The sequence below is a fragment of the Musa acuminata genome, unplaced genomic scaffold (assembly GCF_036884655.1).
Source record: "Musa acuminata AAA Group cultivar baxijiao unplaced genomic scaffold, Cavendish_Baxijiao_AAA HiC_scaffold_473, whole genome shotgun sequence".
NCBI classification, from domain to species: domain Eukaryota; kingdom Viridiplantae; phylum Streptophyta; class Magnoliopsida; order Zingiberales; family Musaceae; genus Musa; species Musa acuminata.
The window spans coordinates 97,687-105,106 of NW_027020719.1; positions in this window are offsets into that span (position 1 = coordinate 97,687).

Here is a 7,420-nt window from a genome sequence, read left to right on the forward strand (position 1 = left end):
ATTATACATTGCTTGTTCCATAGAAACTCCGTGTTAGTTAGTGACGAGAAAGCCGTTGGTTGCTTGGCTTATTGAGTCTTTAAATAAGTGTAGCAGTCTGGTTTAAAGGAGTAGCGGTTTCAAGGAAGAGTATATAGTATAGTGGATAGAATTTGATATCTCGACGCCCTGTAGAGTAAGCTTGATTCTGTCCTTATGAAGTTGATTTGCTTGTTGAATTGAGTTCACCTAAGTGCTAACGTGTAATTGGTTTAGGGTAGGACATAAGAATCAGAAATATGATGAAAGCTAGGGCGCAAAGAGAAAGCAAAGAACCAACCTCGTAGACAACACTCGAAGGAACATCACTAGACTTAAGTACTTTCGGATACAGCGGGACAATCAGGCAAAGGTAAAGCCAATCACCTCTATCTATGACTGTGAGCTCCAGGAACTAAACTAGTTATTGTTATAGCAGCTTGCTCCCTTGCATCTTCTGCTTCCTCAGAGCATAGCTTCTTCTTAACGCGCTTATTCCCTCTGAAACTATCTGCTCTTGGTGGGCATGTTTCGCCTCTGAAACTATCTGCTCTTGTCTTGGGGCATGTTTTGTTTGAGCAGACATTATTCTTAGACGGATTTCTATTTCATTTCACTGACATGGTTCTAAGACATGAGCTCCGTTACGTGGGCCATAAAAGATGAGTTTCAAATAAGTGGGGCGACTCTCAATCTTGGCGTTCAAGCCTTTTACCCTGACTTCTAAAGTGAAGCGCTAGGTGGTCATTCATTGAGATGATCTTCGGCTTCTGTGTAGGATGAAACTGGAACTGCTTCCTTATAAGATCAAACTAGCACTCAAATCTACTACTTTCTGAAGGAGACTCAAAAAGGGCTGCTGACTTCACTGGGGATTCATTCTATCGGGCGAACTGAACAGCTTATAATCCTTGTTCTAAGCCGGATCTTGAGCTTTGAAGGTAGAGTGGAACGTCACGTGGGTGAAACGATGAGAATGCCCTTATTGACCTCATTTTATAGCCCAACTCACTCCATTTATGCGGTCAGTACACTTTCATTGAAGTTGAGTTCCAGAAGAGAAGTCCAAAAGAGAAGTCCGCAAGCTACTGTTCTCATTGGCTATAGTTTCATATATCGTTTATAGTAGCTCTACGTCAGTGAAAGTCTCAAGTAAAGGCAGTGAATAAGCTAGGGAACAAACAAGGGCGAAGCAACAGCTTTCGAACAAGAAGCAAGGCAATAATGATCTTATTCAGCGGTTGACCCTTTGCAGAAATTCCATTCTTTAGAGTCACCAGCCAGTGTTTTGTTACTTTTGTATATCATATGCTATAGAGAAGAAATGATTGAGAGTTTGGGAAGAATCTAGGGCGCTAGTGAGCGAGTCGGGGTGCTTTAGTTTTTCGGAGTTTAGGTGACTTGAATCCATATGTGTCATTCAGAGTTTAGGTGACTTGAATCTATATGTGTCACGTCACGCTCAATTCTATGATTTGGCACTCCATTCTTTGGAGAACAAGCAACGGAACAAGCCTATAGCTTACGCTTATTGTGTTCGGGCGGGGTGCTTCTTTAGAGTTTCGGGGCGCTGGAGCTTACTTGAGTTCCAAACTCTCACTATAGGAGTAGGGCGCGATGCAGAATGATAATAGAACAGGAATATAACAGTAAGTGTACGCACATCTGATAGAAGAAAGTCATTTAGTCACAAAACATACTTTTCTGCTGCCTTTCATTGTGGTAAAGTAGCTAACACACCTTCGCTTCGGGCTTTTGACTAAACCTATTCTTTCCGTCTTTTGCGCTTACCCTTTCCTATACAGTTTACTGATTAAGCAAAGACTCAACCCTTAGTGTAAGAAAGAAACTTCTACTTTCAATCAAACGGATGAGAAGGAAGGGATTGGTAGGGCTGGAATAGAAGTTATAAGAAAAAAGAAGGATTGGTAGGGCTGGAATAGAAGTATCACGGGCAACTCCCACGGGACAGAATGCTATAGGAGAAGCTGAGAATCACTTATAGCCGGTGAAGCCAGGAGTTTCATTAAGTAGCAAGGTAGGCTCACAAGTTAGTTAGGAAAGAATGGTAAGTAATATAGTAGTCATTTTGTAAGGATCCTTGTCCAGGACTAAATATGCTACTGACTAGATAAGAAAGAATATATGCAATGTAAGAGGACAATGGCTCGGAAAAGATTGTCATTTACCTGCTAGATGAAATAGGATGATTCTTTGTATTCAATCGAAATCTCTGCTCTTAGCTAATGGGATTCTTAGGCATAAGAGTTCCTCAGAATAGTTAGCTGCTCTAAAGGGGAAAAGATGGAACCTTCCATAGAGAAAGAAAAGATTTGACCTTATGGCCAAAAGAGAGAATTTGGAGTATATACCCAAGCCCCCCAAAACTCCCTTGACTCATGTGTAAAAGAAGCCGGAACTGGAAAGATGGCAGTAGATAGTAGCGCTATGACTTTCGTTAACTTGTAGATAGCTGAATCCTCCTTTCAAACTTGCTATTCTCTGGCTGTAAGGATAACTAGATATGCTCGTGTGTGGGCTTACCCTTATTCCGCTATTGGCAGGGCAAACTCAGAACTCACTAATGCGGCTTGTTTGGTAGCTCGGCATTCTCTAGAAGACATAGCATAGAATCTAGTATAGAGTAGAAACAAATACCTTATATAATCTGCTATCAAATCAATTGCCTTTTCTTTAGGTTATCCTCTGAGTATTTACCTTGACTTACGCTTACTTAATAGAGAATATAATAATCTCATGAATCCTAAGAAGATAGAAATATAATAATCTAAAAGGGCAAGCCCCTTGTTTAAGATGTGCTCCTATAGAAGATAGAATATAATAATCTAATGAATCTAATAAGAATAAGGTATTAGGGGAAATACTCAATTGATTATATTCCTCTTTTGCCCTAGCTTTCACTAGATCGAAGACATGCCGAAAGTTGGATCTTGGGGCAGGCAGAGAAGGTGCTGAAAGCCACTTTCCATTCCTATTGCTTATATGAATTAGCCTTCCTTAGTGCAGTTCCTTGCCAGTAATCCATATATATGTTCGTGCCCCTTCTTTCTGGAAGACTCAGTGAGAGGATAAGAAATAGAGCTGGAAGACTCAGTGAGTGAAGAGGGTATAATAAGAAATAGATAAAGATATTGATATTGACATTGATTTGAAGTATATTCCTATCTAAAAACAATAAGAGAGCAGGACAGTGAAGAAGATATTGATTGCTGGCGGTTTACAGCTTATACATTCATTCCTCTTTAGCATCCAACAAAACCTATAATGGTGTATAATGTTGTTATACTTCCCAAACTAAAGGGCACTAGACAGATATTGAGAAGAAATTCATGCTCTCTCTTAAGAGAAAGAGAAGATAGAGGAGCTAAAGTAAGCTGGGGACTCTGTTTGCCATCCAAAGAATCAAGGGCGTTTTAGGCATCAAGGATTGGAATAAAGCCTGTGTGATGAAAAGAGCATTGGGTCTTATTCAATCAGGGTAACTATGGCTTGCTTGGATGGAACCTATGCACTAAAAGAAAGATGTCCTTGGGGTATTCCCTTATCACGTGATGGAAAATGTGGGGGTCGAATTCAATCCTAATCTTATTGCTTTTGGCCCCCTGCTGACACCGAACCTTGCCCTACTAGCCTAAAAGCGGCCTTTGCTCGGGTTCCAACCAAAACCCCCATTTATCAGAATTGAACTAGTAATAGAAACACTCGAACTTCTACCGACAAGGAAGCAAACAAATAACTCATTCTCTAAACACAGATCTGGAGCCTTACCGGTATGCGCCAACGCTACTTCACCTCACAAGAAGGAATTGCACTCGACACCCGGAGATCCTATGCTTTTGGTGGTAGCCCGCCCCAAACCTAGCTCTAAGCTTGCCCTGTCTGACTTTTCTTCTCTCATCACGGAGTCGGATCCTTGAATCACGACCTGCCTAACAAGTCCTTTCCTATTTTCTATTTTAGCTTACTAGCGCGGTAGCTCATTCTATGGCTCCTTGCCTTGGGTCTTACATCCCTTTCTTTTATTCTTCAATGCTTCAATGCCTTATTCCTATGTAATATATGGATTCTTCAATGCCTTTATTCAGTTGACTTTGTTTAATGATTCTTTTCACCGATATTAGAGTTTTATCAATCATATTGTATGAGAATAAACCTAATAGGAGCAAGGGTGGAACTACCAATACCAATATATAGTGAGTAAATACAGAAAGCAACTACAAAAAGAGAGAATGGAAATTTGCCCCAAGACACCAAAACGGGCTCGTTATCTACTGCCTTATTGCCTTACTTGAAAACTAGCACCTGGTCCTCTCCTTCATTCTCTAACTACTGAGCTACACCCTTTCGCCAACCACTGATGGAATTGCAGATGAAACTCGCACTGGCACTCGTCAAAAGTACTCATCGGGCTCAACGTATCAAGTCATGTTTAGAAAAGATAAGAAGAATCCTTAGTAGGGGAAATTCGAATTGAAAACGGAAAAGTCTGGTCAAATGGCGAATCAGCTGTTCAAGAGAATGACTCTCTGTAGGATACAACTCGATAACTACATCTTTGATCTTTATTACCAACTCACTCCGGCCTCTCTTGCTCTTGAAACAAAGTCAGATCTTGAAACCTTGGCTAATTCCATTCTTATAGTAATCAACTCCATTCTAGTAGTGACTTTGCGGGGTGTGAGCTAGCTTCATAAGAGTCTCCTTTCCTTCCTGGTCGATTGGAATCCAACAAGCAACTAAAGCAAGTCCTTTGTTCGGCAACTACTACTCCTGTGTTCACCGGCGGTTATTCCGGAGTCCTACCTAATTAATAGCTAAAGTAACGACTTGTTTTCCGTGTAGTTGAAGTTTGAAAGAGCTGATGCCGATGCCTACCTAATAGAATATAGAATAAAGAATAGAAGTCTAAGTACTATTACTGACTATAGGAATCAAAACTCTAAGAATGAAGTGCAACAGAAGATGCTGGAGAGGACTCAGGAGTTTGAGAAGAAACTAGATTAGAAGCGGGAGGAATCAGCTGAATCAGTAGCAAGTCTTGTTCTATCTGAAAAGAGAGTTCCCGATTCAATACGAGTTGGGTCAATCATCTCTTCTGAACAAGCAACTAAGCTTAAGAGAAAAGGTGGGTAACTACACTCGCGCTTCAGCTCTTTGTAGTGGAGTTATCAAGTTTAGTTTTCATTGTGGAATGAAATCCAGCGAATATGCATTTGTATAGATCCTTTTAACCTTACCTCGCTGAACAAGTCAGAATATATTCTTAACCAGCAAGCTCTGTTCTCAAGTCATCCGTTAAGTCGTCAGCAGCAAGATCTGGTACTTCAAGTTCCGCTCACTCTCTCTTCCTCACCGGCTCCCTCCGTGGACTATCCGAATTCGACTTTCTTTCCTTCCCACGCCAACACACCTGACTTTCTGACTTGAGAGTTTAGTTCAAGCGTTAGCGATCGAGTTCACCCTCTTCTCTTCTATAATACCACCTCTGGGGTGAACAAGCTTGATATTACTCACAGTTGCTTCCTCACCCGATCCAGCGGATGATCTTGAAACTGGTGATTCTATTTCGACTGTTGATTCTCTCCACTCTAAAGGAAGAATGGAATTGACTCATTTCATTCTCTACTACGGAAGTCAAGTATACAGTTCCCGTTTCGTCTTCAAGTCTTGTTCGGGCAATAACAGAATAAAGTATATGCAGGGGATCCTAAGAGGAAGTGGAAGCTTAAGATGGAAAGTGTACATCGACTCAATAATATGCTGTGTAGGTTAAAGCGCTTGTAAGGTCAGATTCATTGGAAGTTAGCTTTAATCGGTAGTTTAGTTGACTTTTCTAATGGAATTGAGGAATCTCATTTGGAATCAGAGGCTCAAGGAAGCGGAACAAAACCATGGAATCTCATTCCTCTGAATCATAAAGAGCTCCATCCAAGCCAACGGCAGCTGATTTCCGATCTCTCACAACCCCCGAAGACCAGTCGGAGCCGAGACTAATCTAAACCTTTTAGCAGGGGGCATCTAGACAGAAAAAGAAGGGACGAGCAAACGAGTGTATCCGGGCCCGGATCCGATCTTGATTAAGTTCAATCTTTCTCTTCCGGCAGAGCATCTCGATATCGGGATCCCCCGGCTCAGGGATGGCATCAAAAGTCAGTCCTTCGTTCCTTTTATCCAGGGAAGAGGTATGGGGCGGGTCTGGTTACGTACCTCTTGAAATCGGAATCAGCCAGACGTCAGGTCATTAAACCCTTATTCAGGTGTCCGGGGATGATAATCTTTCGATAATGTGCATGGACCCAAGTAGTTCTTTCTTTGCCATCCACCAGCCCATCTCTCGTTCGAATCAATCATCTTCAATAAGACCAATGAGCGCAGGCAAAAGGGAATCTCTCCATTGAGTGCTCCATCCTACTCTCCTCCATCTCCCGCTTAAGAGTCCGATTCATCGTCCGTTATTAACACCAATATCAGAATATAAGTAATTGGTAAAATACTTTTCCGTTGGGAGCGGCAGAGAGAAACTAATAAGCATTTAGGGCAGGGGCTGAGGAGTTACATAAAATAGAGGCAGGCTAACAACTATGCTAGTAAGCTCAACTGGAGCATAGGTCTTAAGGTAAGGAGCCCGAGCCTGAGAGGCGCGAAAGGCACGATTCCGGCTTGGCACCGATGTTAACTAACAAGGCTTGGATCGATGTGAAATAACAATAATAAGGCTTTTGCCGCCTGTCGTCGTTGTTTGTCCCGTTGCTTGGCCCTTTCTTTCACCCTCAGGAAGCATATCTGGGAGATCCCGGAACAAAGACCCGTAAGATAAGAAAGACCTCCTCTAACTAGACCTTAATCACTAATCCTCTCTTGGCAGCAAGGCAACCAACCCTCTTAGTCGACCTCTCTTTTCTAGATGTTTAAGCCCTTTCCCATTAGGGGGCCAATACTTAATTGGTAGCCCAAATGTTGGGGCAATACGTAAATAAACACAAGCGACGCTTCAACGACCAAGGGGGTCCGGATGAAGAACAAGTTTCAAAGTGTCGAATCCAGAAAAGGGAACGTATAGAAAGATGATCTAGACTATGCCGAGTAGACCTATCAAATATGTAGTGGTCACAATCAATGCCATAATCAAGTGAGCCATCGTTATGCTTCTAGGTCTACTTTAGAAAATAAATAAGAAACGCATAGAAGCAATTCCATCTCATTCCAAAACCTCTATCTATGTATTTCCAATAATCAAATCCAGAGGCTAAAGCGTCACGGAATTCTCGCTTTTTCTTTGGATCGATTGCCGGTCCTATCCTTCCTATCGTGAAAGGCCAGGCGCCCCACCCACCTATGAATAGGAGCCTTACTTCCTTCAACTGACAGGCATTTTGTTAAA